Here is a 15,000-nt window from a genome sequence, read left to right as displayed (position 1 = left end):
ACACCGCGGACTCCTGTACCACCATGAAGTGCTGGAGATGCCTGGACGTCGGTCACCTGGCGAAGGACTGCAAGGGCCCCCTCCGGTGTAACCTGTGCAGAGGTGAGGACCATCTGGCTCGGAGCTGCCCTCAGCGCAAACCGTCCTGGGCCGACGCCGTTGCTCGGGGTTCGGCTGTGGACGGGGCCCAACAGCAGGCACTGCCGGGCTGCGCTGAGATGCACGGGGGAGCCGAGAGGGGAGCTGAGAACACCGAGGATCAGCCCTTCGCCAGTGCCGATGGGGAGTCCACGGCCTCCAGTGCTTCTGTAGAGTCCCCAGGTAAGGGTCCATTGGCCGTGGCTGAAAAGCGCGCAACCTCTCCCTCCAGGTTTGTCCAAAGCAGGAGGAGGAAGAAGGCCCGGAGGAACGAGGACGCTGCTTTAGGCCGAGAAGCGATCTTCCCCTTAGAGCTAATTGATCTGCAAAGTGTTTTGGTCTCCCCCCAAGAGAGACGTTTTTATGCAGGGCAGCAGGACTTTGCTAATGAACGCTCTTTTTTAGTTGCTGCCGAGTCGGGGGGGGACCTTAGTTTTAATGGGGATATTGTTGATGATGATAGTGTTTTACCTTTTTAAACATTTTAGGATTTCTGCTGTATTTATGTATTTAATACTGTTTTAACGTGTGTTGTAATGGTGTTGTAGGGTTGAAGTATTTTAGAAGTTTTATGTATGTGGTATTATATGATTGTTTTATAATATGTGTTATATATGTTGTTGTTTTATGATTGAATAGGTTAGGAGTGTGATTTATATGTGTATTTATTTTAGTGTTGAAGTTAGCTTATTATGGGTAGTGTGATAAATGTCTTTATAGTTTTATGTGTTGGTTTTAGATTGTATGCAGAAATGTTGATTAAAGATGAATAAAAAAAAAAAAAATCTGTTCTTATCAGTTTAATATCTGATACGTCCCCCATGGAGGGGACCACATATTAAACGGATTTTTGGAACAGGGAGCCGGAAGTGGGGCTTGCCCCGTCCGCTCCACGCATCGACCCGGTATTGCAGTGCTTCCGGGAATGGTGCACCTCTACTGCCCCCTGTTGTCGAAAGGCAGAACTGACTGACTGACTGACTGACTGACTGACTGAGTGAGTGAGTGAGTGAGTGAGTGAGTGAGTGAGTGAGTGAGTGACTAATAGACTGAGTGCTGTGAGGGGGGGGGCCCTGTCTGTGCGTGGCCCCCGTTTCCCGCCGTTTTTCTTTTTTTTTTTTTTTTTTTTTTTAAAGGAAGGTGACACACTGTTTGTGCGGTGGACAGCTGCGCTGAGGTAAGGCATGATGTCATCTTTGCCTTTTGAATTTCCCCTCATGTTTGTTAAAATGATTGCTGTCTTTTGAGAGGACAGGAGGACAGGGAGGAGTCGGGGCCCCGAGGACGGCGGCTGCGACGCCCCTGGGCATTCTACTCCGAGCGGGGGCGTCACGCAGGCCCGGCTAACGGCGACGGGCTTGGCGGCGGCCCCATATCGACTCGGGTCTCTCTTCATCCCGTATAAATCTTTCGCCTTTTACTAAAGATTTCCGTGGAGAGGGATAGCGATGAGTTCATGGTATTTTTGGAGGCTCTGCCCAAGCAGAGCTGCACTGCTGCTGTCAAAGGAAGACTGGGCCCGGCTTAGCGGCTGGCGTTAGGTGCCCGGTGGCGCGGCTGTGGTCTCCCTGGATCACGCGTGGACTCGCCGGGCGACACCTGCCAGAGGGGCTGGTGAGGGCTGAGCCGCGCCAGCTCCGTCGGCATCCCGCATGCCGGCGCCCGGCGGGGCGCAATTTGTGGGTATCGCTTCTCGGCCTTTTGGCTAAGATCAAGTGCTTCTTTTTGGAGGGATTTTTATTGTCAGGTTTTTAGTGGAGGCAACAGCGAACCTAAGGCGTGCCCAGCAGGTGGCTTGACCGCCGCTGCCACGGGGCTAGCTGTTGTCTCCTTTTAGCGCTTTTTTTTATTTTGGGTAGCCCTTGCAAGCCTAACGTGCAGGTTCGGGTGGCTTGACCGCCGTTCCCGCAGGGTGAGCTTGGGGTTTTATTTCCAGCTTTTTTTAGTTTAGGCACCCAGCTAGGACACGTCGACTCCCTGCCCGGCTCCCGAGGACTCTCTTCCCCACCATCGCCAGGATGTCCGGGAGCCCACACAGGACCGTCGTAGTCATCCGGCATACAGCAGCCTTCAAGTGGACCCACCAGGAGGAACCGGAGAGTTTCCCGGAGAGACTGGCCTTCATCCGGGAGGTGCTCTTCGGCCTCCTGGGACTCACTATGGAAGACATCATCTGTGTGCAGCGCAACCAGTCTTCAGCCTTCTTTTATGTGACTTGCACCACGGAAGAAGGCTACAAGAAGATGTTGGCTGCATGCAGCTGCTTGGAGAAAGAGCTTCGCCGGATGCACTACGACGTAGAGCCACTGTGGAAGCTGGATCGGAGAGTGATCACCGTCCACGTCCTGGACCCCTTCGTTCCAGCTGAAGCGGTGGCTGCCTTCCTGGGCAGGTTTGTCGACGTGGTCCCTGGGCACAGGGACGTGAGGGACCAGCTGGTTGTCTGGACTGGGCGCAGGCAGTTCCGGGTGTGCCTGCGCCCCGACGCTAGCTCCCCTGACGGGTATAGCCACCCACCTGCTCATTTTATGATAGGTCGTTGCAAGGGCTACCTTTTTTACTCCGGGCAACCCTCCTCCTGCCGCTTGTGCCACGGCCTGGGCCACACCGCGGACTCCTGTACCACCATGAAGTGCTGGAGATGCCTGGACGTCGGTCACCTGGCGAAGGACTGCAAGGGCCCCCTCCGGTGTAACCTGTGCAGAGGTGAGGACCATCTGGCTCGGAGCTGCCCTCAGCGCAAACCGTCCTGGGCCGATGCCGTTACCCGGGGCTCGGCGGTGGACGGGGCCCGACAGCAGGCACTGCCGGGCTGCGCTGAGATGCACGGGGGAGCCGTGAGGGGAGCTGAGAACACCGAGGATCAGCCCTTCGCCAGTGCCGATGGGGAGTCCACGGCCTCCAGCGCTTCTGTGGAGTCCCCAGGTAAGGGTCCATTGGCCGTGGCTGAAAAGCGCGCAACCTCTCCCTCCAGGTTTGTCCAAAGCAGGAGGAGGAAGAAGGCCCGGAGGAACGAGGACACTGCTTTAGGCCGAGAAGCGATTTCCCCTTTTGAACAGATGGACTTACTAAGTGTTTTGGTCTCCCCACTTGAGAGACGGTCTTATCCAGTGCAGCAGGACATGGCAAATGAACGTTCTTTTTTAGCCACTGTTGAGTCCGGGGGAGACCTTTGTTTTAATGGGGATATTTCTGAGGATGATAATGTTTTACCTTTTTAAAGATTTTAGGATTTCTGCTATATTTATGGATTTAATACTGTTTTAATATGTGTTGTAATGTTTTGAGTAGTTTCATATTTTAAGATTTGTATGTTATAAGGTGTCTTGTATTATTATGGTAGTAATATGTTTTTGTTAATTATAGTGTTGGATTAAGTTTGTGGGTATAAATGGGTTTTGATATGTGTTATTTTGATTAGTATTGATGTGAGTTTGTTTTAGTATGCGGAAAATGTTCGGTTTTTATAGTCTTATGTGTTGTTCTTAGATTGTAAGCAGAAATGTTGAATAAAGATGAATTAAAAAAAAAAAAAATCTGTTCTTATCAGTTTAATATCTGATATGTCCCCCATGGAGGGGACCACATATTAAACGGATTTTTGGAACAGGGAGCCGGAAGTGGGGCTTGCCCCGTCCGCTCCACGCATCGACCCGGTATTGCAGTGCTTCCGGGAATGGTGCACCTCTACTGCCCCCTGTTGTCGAAAGGCAGAACTGACTGACTGACTGACTGACTGACTGACTGACTGACTGACTGACTGAGTGAGTGAGTGAGTGAGTGAGTGAGTGAGTGACTAATAGACTGAGTGCTGTGAGGGGGGGGGCCCTGTCTGTGCGTGGCCCCCGTTTCCCGCCGTTTTTCTTTTTTTTTTTTTTTTTTTTTTTAAAGGAAGGTGACACACTGTTTGTGCGGTGGACAGCTGCGCTGAGGTAAGGCATGATGTCATCTTTGCCTTTTGAATTTCCCCTCATGTTTGTTAAAATGATTGCTGTCTTTTGAGAGGACAGGAGGACAGGGAGGAGTCGGGGCCCCGAGGACGGCGGCTGCGACGCCCCTGGGCATTCTACTCCGAGCGGGGGCGTCACGCAGGCCCGGCTAACGGCGACGGGCTTGGCGGCGGCCCCATATCGACTCGGGTCTCTCTTCATCCCGTATAAATCTTTCGCCTTTTACTAAAGATTTCCGTGGAGAGGGATAGCGATGAGTTCATGGTATTTTTGGAGGCTCTGCCCAAGCAGAGCTGCACTGCTGCTGTCAAAGGAAGACTGGGCCCGGCTTAGCGGCTGGCGTTAGGTGCCCGGTGGCGCGGCTGTGGTCTCCCTGGATCACGCGTGGACTCGCCGGGCGACACCTGCCAGAGGGGCTGGTGAGGGCTGAGCCGCGCCAGCTCCGTCGGCATCCCGCATGCCGGCGCCCGGCGGGGCGCAATTTGTGGGTATCGCTTCTCGGCCTTTTGGCTAAGATCAAGTGTAGTATCTGTTCTTATCAGTTTAATATCTGATACGTCCCCCATGGAGGGGACCACATATTAAACGGATTTTTGGAACAGGGAGCCGGAAGTGGGGCTTGCCCCGTCCGCTCCACGCATCGACCCGGTATTGCAGTGCTTCCGGGAATGGTGCACCTCTACTGCCCCCTGTTGTCGAAAGGCAGAACTGACTGACTGACTGAGTGAGTGAGTGAGTGAGTGAGTTAGTGAGTGACTAATAGACTGAGTGCTGTGAGGGGGGGGGCCCTGTCTGTGCGTGGCCCCCGTTTCCCGCCGTTTTTCTTTTTTTTTTTTTTTTTTTTTTTTTTTTTAAAGGAAGGTGACACACTGTTTGTGCGGTGGACAGCTGCGCTGAGGTAAGGCATGATGTCATCTTTGCCTTTTGAATTTCCCCTCATGTTTGTTAAAATGATTGCTGTCTTTTGAGAGGACAGGAGGACAGGGAGGAGTCGGGGCCCCGAGGACGGCGGCTGCGACGCCCCTGGGCATTCTACTCCGAGCGGGGGCGTCACGCAGGCCCGGCTAACGGCGACGGGCTTGGCGGCGGCCCCATATCGACTCGGGTCTCTCTTCATCCCGTATAAATCTTTCGCCTTTTACTAAAGATTTCCGTGGAGAGGGATAGCGATGAGTTCATGGTATTTTTGGAGGCTCTGCCCAAGCAGAGCTGCACTGCTGCTGTCAAAGGAAGACTGGGCCCGGCTTAGCGGCTGGCGTTAGGTGCCCGGTGGCGCGGCTGTGGTCTCCCTGGATCACGCGTGGACTCGCCGGGCGACACCTGCCAGAGGGGCTGGTGAGGGCTGAGCCGCGCCAGCTCCGTCGGCATCCCGCATGCCGGCGCCCGGCGGGGCGCAATTTGTGGGTATCGCTTCTCGGCCTTTTGGCTAAGATCAAGTGTAGTATCTGTTCTTATCAGTTTAATATCTGATACGTCCCCCATGGAGGGGACCACATATTAAACGGATTTTTGGAACAGGGAGCCGGAAGTGGGGCTTGCCCCGTCCGCTCCACGCATCGACCCGGTATTGCAGTGCTTCCGGGAATGGTGCACCTCTACTGCCCCCTGTTGTCGAAAGGCAGAACTGACTGACTGACTGACTGACTGACTGACTGAGTGAGTGAGTGAGTGAGTGAGTGAGTGAGTGAGTGAGTGACTAATAGACTGAGTGCTGTGAGGGGGGGGGCCCTGTCTGTGCGTGGCCCCCGTTTCCCGCCGTTTTTCTTTTTTTTTTTTTTTTTTTTTTTAAAGGAAGGTGACACACTGTTTGTGCGGTGGACAGCTGCGCTGAGGTAAGGCATGATGTCATCTTTGCCTTTTGAATTTCCCCTCATGTTTGTTAAAATGATTGCTGTCTTTTGAGAGGACAGGAGGACAGGGAGGAGTCGGGGCCCCGAGGACGGCGGCTGCGACGCCCCTGGGCATTCTACTCCGAGCGGGGGCGTCACGCAGGCCCGGCTAACGGCGACGGGCTTGGCGGCGGCCCCATATCGACTCGGGTCTCTCTTCATCCCGTATAAATCTTTCGCCTTTTACTAAAGATTTCCGTGGAGAGGGATAGCGATGAGTTCATGGTATTTTTGGAGGCTCTGCCCAAGCAGAGCTGCACTGCTGCTGTCAAAGGAAGACTGGGCCCGGCTTAGCGGCTGGCGTTAGGTGCCCGGTGGCGCGGCTGTGGTCTCCCTGGATCACGCGTGGACTCGCCGGGCGACACCTGCCAGAGGGGCTGGTGAGGGCTGAGCCGCGCCAGCTCCGTCGGCATCCCGCATGCCGGCGCCCGGCGGGGCGCAATTTGTGGGTATCGCTTCTCGGCCTTTTGGCTAAGATCAAGTGGATTTTACGCTCTTTTTATCGCTTTTAAAGGACTGCGTCGGGTTTTTTAGAGGAAGGCACGGTGACCCTAATGCGTGACCAGTAGGTGGCTTGACCGCCGCTGCCACGGGGCGACCCGTGCCTTCCTTTTAGCCTTTTATCCCTGCTTTTATTTTCGTTTTTATTAGGCTGGGGATCCCGCAGTGGCTGGTGGCCTGCCCGCCGCCCTGTTGGGTGAACTGGTGTTTTTATTTCTTAGGTGTTTTTAATAGTTTAGCATTCCTCGGCTCATCCCGGATTGGCGGACGGCGGCAGGACCACGGCGGACGTCGGGACCACGGCGGCAGGAGGACTCTGCTCCAGGAACGACGTCGGTGGACCATCCCGGATGGCGACGGCCGGCGGTGCTGCGAGGAAGCCCTTCAGCGGGCCGTGGCTGGTAGCAGGCGGTGGCCTGCGTAATACCGCCCGGTTCTGCTGGAGGGCTGAAGGGGAGGTGGGCACCTTCCCTGACCGCCTGGCCTTCATCCGGGAGGTGGCCTTCGGGGAGCTGGGCCTCCGCATGGAGGACATCCTCTGTGTGCAGCGGAATGGACCTCACCAGTTCTTCGAGGTCACCCTGTCCACCGACGAGAGTTACTCCAAGGTCCTGGAGCGGAGCAAGGAGAGGGCCCAGTACCCTCTCCTGGGTCAGTATACCATCGAGCCGCTGTGGTGGCCCGACAAGCGAGTGATAACTGTACATTGTTTCAATCCTCATATCACCGCCGAGGCCGTCCGCCAGTTCCTGAACAAGTATGTGGACCTCCTTCCTGGCCACAAGGATATTCGGGATGAGCTGGGGATCTGGACTGGACGACGCCAGTTCCAGGCCCGCCTGCGCCCGGACGCTAATGGCGCGGGCGGTTTTAGTCATCCCCCAGCCTATTTTAATGTACAGGGCAATAAGGCTTACTTGTTTTATTCCGGACAGCCTCCCTTCTGCCGACAGTGTCACAGCTTCGGACACACTCTGGAGGGATGCGCCAACCTGCGCTGCCGTAACTGCCTGGAGCCGGGGCACATGGCCAGGGACTGCAAGGGCCCCCGTCGCTGCATCCACTGCAACGGTGAGGACCATCTGGCTCGTTCCTGCCCCCAACGGAAAACGTCATACGCCGACGCTCTGTTAGGCAGCAGAGCTGTCGGCAAGGAGAGTGGTGGGGGAGCGCAAGCCCCCACGTCAGGGCAGGAACAGCCGGCGGCGGGGGCAGGAGGAGATGCCCTGGCCGAGGTGGAGGAGGCCCCAGCGACAGCGACTGCAATGCAGGAGGGGTCTCCAGTCCTGGCTCCAGGTGTCAGCAGCAGGAGGAGAAAGAGCGGCGCATCCCCCCGGAGGAGGAAGAAGAGCAGAAGGGAGGCACAACCCGACGCATCCAGCCCTCCGGCTGCCACCTTGCCAGCAGTGGCGGCCGGGGACCAAGGCCGAGAGAGTCCCCCCTCCCCGACATTGGGGGCCCCCCATCTGGTGTGGGACTTGGGACAGTCCCCTGCGCCCCCCCAGGAGTACAGTAGTGTGCAGGACAAAGCAAATGAACAGGAGTACCTGGGGGGGCTGGAACTGGGGGGCCTTTTGGGTTTGACTGAGGAGGGGGGGCAGTAATGCGGTATTGTTTTTAATGGCTGGCTTTTATTATTTTAGTGTGTTGTTTGTAATTGTATTTTACCTTTTTAACATTTCATGGCCAATTTTAATATTGTCACCTTGAATGTCAGGGGTTTGAGGAACGTTTTAAAGCGCACATCTGTTTTTAATCAGCTGGCATCTTCTCCCTTCAGCATTTGTTTTCTGCAGGAAGTCCACCTCCGGGACCAGCGGGACGAGGCTCTCTTTTCACGACAATGGAAGAGGGGTAGATCCTACTGGAGCGTAGGTGGTGTCCACTCCTCAGGCGTCGGGATCCTTTTTGGCGACCGCGCCTTTGAAGAAGTAAGATCGTTTACCGTTCTTCAAGGTAGGGTTTTGGGGGTGGACGCCACATGGAGGGGACAGCGCCTCCGGGCCATATGTGTCTACGCTCCAGTGGAGGCCTCGTCCCGTATAACTCTCTTTGAAGAGTTGTCCCCGTTCTGTGTCACAGATCGACACTTGATTTTAGGAGGGGACTTTAACATCTCGTTGGAGGGTAGACAGGATGTCAGCTCTGGGCACTTTCGCCATTTTATTCGTTCCTTTAAACTTGTTGATGGTTTTAAGATATGCAACCCCAGCATGCCGGGCTTCACCTGGCACAATAGTCGCGGAGCCAGCAGTCGCATCGACTATATTTTAGCCTCACCCCCCGTTGTTTTTAAAAAGGTGTCCCTCTCCCCACAGTGGCCCACTGACCACTTGGCAGTGGAGGCCACTGTTTCCATAGACGCCCCTGAATATGGGGGTGGCTATTGGAAAATGAACCTGCAGATCCTGGAGGAGAGCGATTTTAGACACCTTTTTTTAGATCACTTCTCCGAGTGGCAGAAGGACAAGCCTACCTTCCCCTCCGTGGCTGAATGGTGGGAGAGTGTGAAGGATAGGATCCGAACCTTCTCCATGCAGTACAGCAAGCAGCGCAGGATGGAGAAGAAATTCTCCATTCTGCAGCTGGAGAGAAGGTTGCGGGATGAATACGCCGCTCACAACAACGGGGGCGCCATCGATCACGAGCGACTGCTTGGCATAAAGGGTGAGCTGAGGCGCCTGCATGAACAGGCTGCCTCGGCCCTAATGCTCCGCGACAAAATGTGCCTGTTGGAAAACAATGAAAAGTGCAACGCCTTTTTTTTCCAGAGAGCCAGGGAAGCCCGGGAGGAGAAGAGCTTTGTCTCTCTCCGTGCCTCAAATAGCAACAAGGTAACTACAACATCAGACATGCTGGAGGTTGCCAAATTGTTTTATTGTGATCTTTTTAAGGTTAGGGATACGGACCCGGTTGTAGGGGAGCGGTTCCTAGACAACATTTTACCTTGCCTTCCCAGTGACATTCGTGACGGCTTAGAAGCCCCCATCACCTTGGCCGAGCTGACCGCAGTGCTTGGCAAGATGAACCGCCGCAAGGTACCGGGCCTTGATGGGCTCCCGGTGGAATTTTATTCCACCTTTTGGGATGTCCTCGGGCCGGAATTACTGCAGGTTGTAGAGGACGTTCAGCGCCGGGGTTTGCTCACTAGGAGCATGAGGTCAGGGGTTCTTTCTTTGTTGCACAAGAAGGGCGATCGTGCCGACCTTGGCAACTGGAGGCCCCTGACCATGCTTTGTGTAGACACAAAGCTCATTGCAAAGACCCTTACAGAACGCCTGAAGAAGGCCATGGCTCATCTGGTTCATAGCGATCAGACGTGTGGAGTACCGGGTCGATCGGCGACGTGGAATCTCCATCTTATCCGCGACGCCATCGCCTGGGTGGAGGACAGGAACCTCCCTCTCCTGCTGGTCAGCTTGGACCAGGAGAAAGCCTTTGACCGGGTAGATCACCGCTTCCTGTTTCAAGTATTGGGTAAGTTTGGCTTTGGACCCAATTATCTGGGGTGGTTACACACTTTGTATAACGAAGTTGGAAGCCATGTTGTTATCAATGGCTTCCTGAGTGATTTGGTGCCCCAGCTGAGTGGAGTGAGGCAGGGATGTCCCCTCTCCCCCCTCCTCTACGCGCTCTATATAGAGCCACTGGCGTGCGCCATCCGCGCCCACCCCGGGGTCGATGGCCTTCTTATCCCAGGAAGCCGGGGGAAATCTGTTAGGCTGACCCAGTACGCGGACGACACCACCCTTTTCGTCTGCTCTGATCAGTCTCTCGGTCATGCCATGAGCCTTGTTCATGCGTTCGGTAGGGCCTCCGGCGCGACGCTCAACCTCAGTAAGTCGGTGGCCAAGTATTTCGGCAGCTGGAAGGCGAGGGAGGACGTCGCAGGGGGTCTCACCCTCTGTGACGGACCTCTCAAAGTGTTGGGGGTCAACTTCCTTTCGGATGGTGCCGCCCGTTTGAACTGGGAGGAGCGGTTGGCGATCGCCAGGCGGAAGATCGGACTGTGGAAGTCCAGGTCCCTGTCCTTCCAAGGTAAGGTCTTAGCCTTAAAAGTGGATATTCTTCCCACCCTGCTCTACCTTGCACATGTGTACCCTTTGCCCCGCTTCATGCGCAGAGGCCTGACGAAGGACGTTTTCAACCTCGTCTGGGGGGGCAGGTACGAGTACGTGCGTAGGGAAGTGATGTATCTCGGAAAGGACAGTGGGGGGAGGGATGTTATTGACTTTCCTCTCAAGCTTGACTGCCTGTTCTTCTCGCAGCTCTGCGCGCGCCTGGCAGCTCCCCTCGAGCACCCCCATCAGCACTTTGTGCGTCTGTGGCTGGCTCTCCCCATGAGACGTCTGGTGGCGTCGTGGACCAACCTCGGCCCCAAGGCTGAGACCCTGCCGGCCCACTACAGCCACGCTGTCAAGTGGAGTAAGTCTTTTCCGGCAGGTGTCAAGACAGAGGCCTTGACCAAGCATAGAGCGCTTTACAGTGCTTTGCTTGGTCATAGGGATACTCGGGCCATGCTGGGCCTGGAGGAAGGCACATGGGCGAGAATCCAGCCTAAGGGTTTGGATCACAGGCTGCAGGACCTGAACTGGCAGTGCCTTCATGGTAAGCTGCCAGTCAGGGACGTCTTACATAGGCATAAGCTGACCAGACACCCCCGCTGCCCCAGGCCCGAGTGCAGCGAGGATGAGACCATCAGGCACGTGTTTTGGGACTGTGGGCATGCACAGAGAGTTTGGGGGTTGGTAGCGGGCCTGTGTGGACGTGTGGACCCGCAGCCCGATCTGACCTACGACAAGGTGTTGAAGGGGTGGGACCCCAACCTCCATAACCCCTTCGGCCCCTGGATGTGGCTGCTGGTCAGCATTACCAAGCGAGAGCTGTGGAATGCCAGGACCGCGCTCATCCGCAGAGGGGTTCATCTGGAGGCACAAGGGGTATTCCGTAAAATCCGGGCCGACTTGGGTTTCAGGATGGAGACTGACGTCATCCAGCGGGGCTATCACGAGGCCAAGGAGAGGTGGAAGGGCCTCTTTTGGCTTTAGCCCCGTGTTGTTTAGGTGGTGACGCTCCATTCTACAGGGTGGACATGACGCACCTTTCTGGAGCACACAGAAGGTACTTTGGGTTTTAGGTAAGTGTGCTTGGTTTTTGTGCGTGTGTTGTATTTTAAATATTTATTTATTTATTTATTTTTTTAAATAATTGCATGTACAGAACTTATTGTGCACTACTGGTTGATCACTTTTAGCACGTGTTTATTAATATTAACATTATTTATTAACATTTTAACTTGTTTGATGTGCTTTGTGTTTGTGATTAACCGTATTTTATGCCCGAAGTCACAGATTTTATGTGTGTGAGGATGGTATATAACCCTGTTTTAACCCGACCCTTGTGTTTGAAGTTTGAGGTCTGCGGGTCTGTTCCTCTTTTAAGGTTTTAACTTTTTAATGACTTGCATTTGAGGTGACATTTTATTTGTATAAATGGCCATATTAATGTAATTAAAGGGTATTTGGTTGTAATTTTAATTGTTGATTGTATTGTTTATATATAGTTCTGCATATTTTGCTTGTTTAATTCTATTTTAATATATATTATTAACGTTTGGTTGTACAGGCATTGATGTGTATAACTTGGAAAATTTCAACCTTTTACATTGTTGTTATGTTGCTTTATGATGAGTACTGTTTTTGCAGGAAGAGGTTGTTTTAATATTCCGTGTTGACAATGCCATGTTTTAAAAGTGTGGTTTTTATTCAATGTCTTAAATTGCTTGTGTTAATGTGTGTGCAGAACTGTTAAATAAAGTATTGGAAAAAAAAAAAATCTGTTCTTATCAGTTTAATATCTGATATGTCCCCCATGGAGGGGACCACATATTAAACGGATTTTTGGAACAGGGAGCCGGAAGTGGGGCTTGCCCCGTCCGCTCCACGCATCGACCCGGTATTGCAGTGCTTCCGGGAATGGTGCACCTCTACTGCCCCCTGTTGTCGAAAGGCAGAACTGACTGACTGACTGACTGACTGACTGACTGACTGACTGACTGAGTGAGTGAGTGAGTGAGTGAGTGACTAATAGACTGAGTGCTGTGAGGGGGGGGGCCCTGTCTGTGCGTGGCCCCCGTTTCCCGCCGTTTTTCTTTTTTTTTTTTTTTTTTTTTTTTTTTTAAAGGAAGGTGACACACTGTTTGTGCGGTGGACAGCTGCGCTGAGGTAAGGCATGATGTCATCTTTGCCTTTTGAATTTCCCCTCATGTTTGTTAAAATGATTGCTGTCTTTTGAGAGGACAGGAGGACAGGGAGGAGTCGGGGCCCCGAGGACGGCGGCTGCGACGCCCCTGGGCATTCTACTCCGAGCGGGGGCGTCACGCAGGCCCGGCTAACGGCGACGGGCTTGGCGGCGGCCCCATATCGACTCGGGTCTCTCTTCATCCCGTATAAATCTTTCGCCTTTTACTAAAGATTTCCGTGGAGAGGGATAGCGATGAGTTCATGGTATTTTTGGAGGCTCTGCCCAAGCAGAGCTGCACTGCTGCTGTCAAAGGAAGACTGGGCCCGGCTTAGCGGCTGGCGTTAGGTGCCCGGTGGCGCGGCTGTGGTCTCCCTGGATCACGCGTGGACTCGCCGGGCGACACCTGCCAGAGGGGCTGGTGAGGGCTGAGCCGCGCCAGCTCCGTCGGCATCCCGCATGCCGGCGCCCGGCGGGGCGCAATTTGTGGGTATCGCTTCTCGGCTTTTTGGCTAAGATCAAGTGCTTCTTTTTGGAGGGATTTTTATTGTCAGGTTTTTAGTGGAGGCAACAGCGAACCTAAGGCGTGCCCAGCAGGTGGCTTGACCGCCGCTGCCACGGGGCTAGCTGTTGTCTCCTTTTAGCGCTTTTTTTTATTTTGGGTAGCCCTTGCAAGCCTAACGTGCAGGTTCGGGTGGCTTGACCGCCGTTCCCGCAGGGTGAGCTTGGGGTTTTATTTCCAGCTTTTTTTAGTTTAGGCACCCAGCTAGGACACGTCGACTCCCTGCCCGGCTCCCGAGGACTCTCTTCCCCACCATCGCCAGGATGTCCGGGAGCCCACACAGGACCGTCGTAGTCATCCGGCATACAGCAGCCTTCAAGTGGACCCACCAGGAGGAACCGGAGAGTTTCCCGGAGAGACTGGCCTTCATCCGGGAGGTGCTCTTCGGCCTCCTGGGACTCACTATGGAAGACATCATCTGTGTGCAGCGCAACCAGTCTTCAGCCTTCTTTTATGTGACTTGCACCACGGAAGAAGGCTACAAGAAGATGTTGGCTGCATGCAGCTGCTTGGAGAAAGAGCTTCGCCGGATGCACTACGACGTAGAGCCACTGTGGAAGCTGGATCGGAGAGTGATCACCGTCCACGTCCTGGACCCCTTCGTTCCAGCTGAAGCGGTGGCTGCCTTCCTGGGCAGGTTTGTCGACGTGGTCCCTGGGCACAGGGACGTGAGGGACCAGCTGGGTGTCTGGACTGGGCGCAGGCAGTTCCGGGTGTGCCTGCGCCCCGACGCTAGCTCCCCTGACGGGTATAGCCACCCACCTGCTCATTTTATGATAGGTCGTTGCAAGGGCTACCTTTTTTACTCCGGGCAACCCTCCTCCTGCCGCTTGTGCCACGGCCTGGGCCACACCGCGGACTCCTGTACCACCATGAAGTGCTGGAGATGCCTGGACGTCGGTCACCTGGCGAAGGACTGCAAGGGCCCCCTCCGGTGTAACCTGTGCAGAGGTGAGGACCATCTGGCTCGGAGCTGCCCTCAGCGCAAACCGTCCTGGGCCGATGCCGTTACCCGGGGCTCGGCTGTGGACGGGGCCCGACAGCAGGCACTGCCGGGCTGCGCTGAGATGCACGGGGGAGCCGAGAGGGGAGCTGAGAACACCGAGGATCAGCCCTTCGCCAGTGCCGATGGGGAGTCCACGGCCTCCAGCGCTTCTGTGGAGTCCCCAGGTAAGGGTCCATTGGCCGTGGCTGAAAAGCGCGCAACCTCTCCCTCCAGGTTTGTCCAAAGCAGGAGGAGGAAGAAGGCCCGGAGGAACGAGGACACTGCTTTAGGCCGAGAAGCGATTTCCCCTTTTGAACAGATGGACTTACTAAGTGTTTTGGTCTCCCCACTTGAGAGACGGTCTTATCCAGTGCAGCAGGACATGGCAAATGAACGTTCTTTTTTAGCCACTGTTGAGTCCGGGGGAGACCTTTGTTTTAATGGGGATATTTCTGAGGACTATAATGTTTTACCTTTTTAAAGATTTTAGGATTTCTGCTATATTTATGGATTTAATACTGTTTTAATGTGTGTTGTAATGTTTTGAGTAGTTTCATATTTTAAGATTTGTATGTTATAAGGTGTCTTGTATTATTATGGTAGTAATATGTTTTTGTTAATTATAGTGTTGGATTAAGTTTGTGGGTATAAATGGGTTTTGATATGTGCTATTTTGATTAGTATTGATGTGAGTTTGTTTTAGTATGTGGAAAATGTTCGGTTTTTATAGTCTTA

General features: G+C 54.1%; 7 non-coding genes and 3 pseudogenes across 7 annotated transcripts; all 10 read left to right on the top strand.

Annotated features, from left to right (window-relative positions):
* The first annotated feature begins 854 nt into the window (after positions 1-854).
* On the top strand, positions 855-1,077 carry LOC140586013 (U2 spliceosomal RNA; annotated as a pseudogene).
* A 437-nt stretch (positions 1,078-1,514) lies between these two features.
* Positions 1,515-1,628, top strand: LOC140585730 (U5 spliceosomal RNA). The gene has a single exon (XR_011987668.1). It is a non-coding gene; the product is annotated as a U5 spliceosomal RNA (small nuclear RNA).
* A 2,025-nt stretch (positions 1,629-3,653) lies between these two features.
* LOC140586047 (U2 spliceosomal RNA) lies at positions 3,654-3,828 on the top strand (annotated as a pseudogene).
* Positions 3,829-4,269: 441 nt separating this feature from the next.
* Positions 4,270-4,383, top strand: LOC140585729 (U5 spliceosomal RNA). The gene has a single exon (XR_011987667.1). It is a non-coding gene; the product is annotated as a U5 spliceosomal RNA (small nuclear RNA).
* A 195-nt stretch (positions 4,384-4,578) lies between these two features.
* On the top strand, positions 4,579-4,770 carry LOC140585957 (U2 spliceosomal RNA). Its single transcript, XR_011987894.1, has one exon. It is a non-coding gene; the product is annotated as a U2 spliceosomal RNA (small nuclear RNA).
* A 415-nt stretch (positions 4,771-5,185) lies between these two features.
* Positions 5,186-5,299, top strand: LOC140585728 (U5 spliceosomal RNA). The gene has a single exon (XR_011987666.1). It is a non-coding gene; the product is annotated as a U5 spliceosomal RNA (small nuclear RNA).
* Positions 5,300-5,494: 195 nt separating this feature from the next.
* On the top strand, positions 5,495-5,686 carry LOC140585956 (U2 spliceosomal RNA). The gene has a single exon (XR_011987893.1). It is a non-coding gene; the product is annotated as a U2 spliceosomal RNA (small nuclear RNA).
* Positions 5,687-6,119: 433 nt separating this feature from the next.
* LOC140585726 (U5 spliceosomal RNA) lies at positions 6,120-6,233 on the top strand. The gene has a single exon (XR_011987664.1). It is a non-coding gene; the product is annotated as a U5 spliceosomal RNA (small nuclear RNA).
* Positions 6,234-12,255: 6,022 nt separating this feature from the next.
* LOC140586019 (U2 spliceosomal RNA) lies at positions 12,256-12,467 on the top strand (annotated as a pseudogene).
* Positions 12,468-12,901: 434 nt separating this feature from the next.
* Positions 12,902-13,015, top strand: LOC140585725 (U5 spliceosomal RNA). The gene has a single exon (XR_011987663.1). It is a non-coding gene; the product is annotated as a U5 spliceosomal RNA (small nuclear RNA).
* Positions 13,016-15,000: the final 1,985 nt, after the last annotated feature.

The sequence above is a fragment of the Paramormyrops kingsleyae genome, unplaced genomic scaffold (genome assembly GCF_048594095.1).
Source record: "Paramormyrops kingsleyae isolate MSU_618 unplaced genomic scaffold, PKINGS_0.4 ups35, whole genome shotgun sequence".
Lineage (NCBI taxonomy): Eukaryota > Metazoa > Chordata > Actinopteri > Osteoglossiformes > Mormyridae > Paramormyrops > Paramormyrops kingsleyae.
The sequence above is the reverse complement of the archived record's forward strand: the minus strand, read 5'-3'. Positions and strand labels throughout refer to the sequence as shown.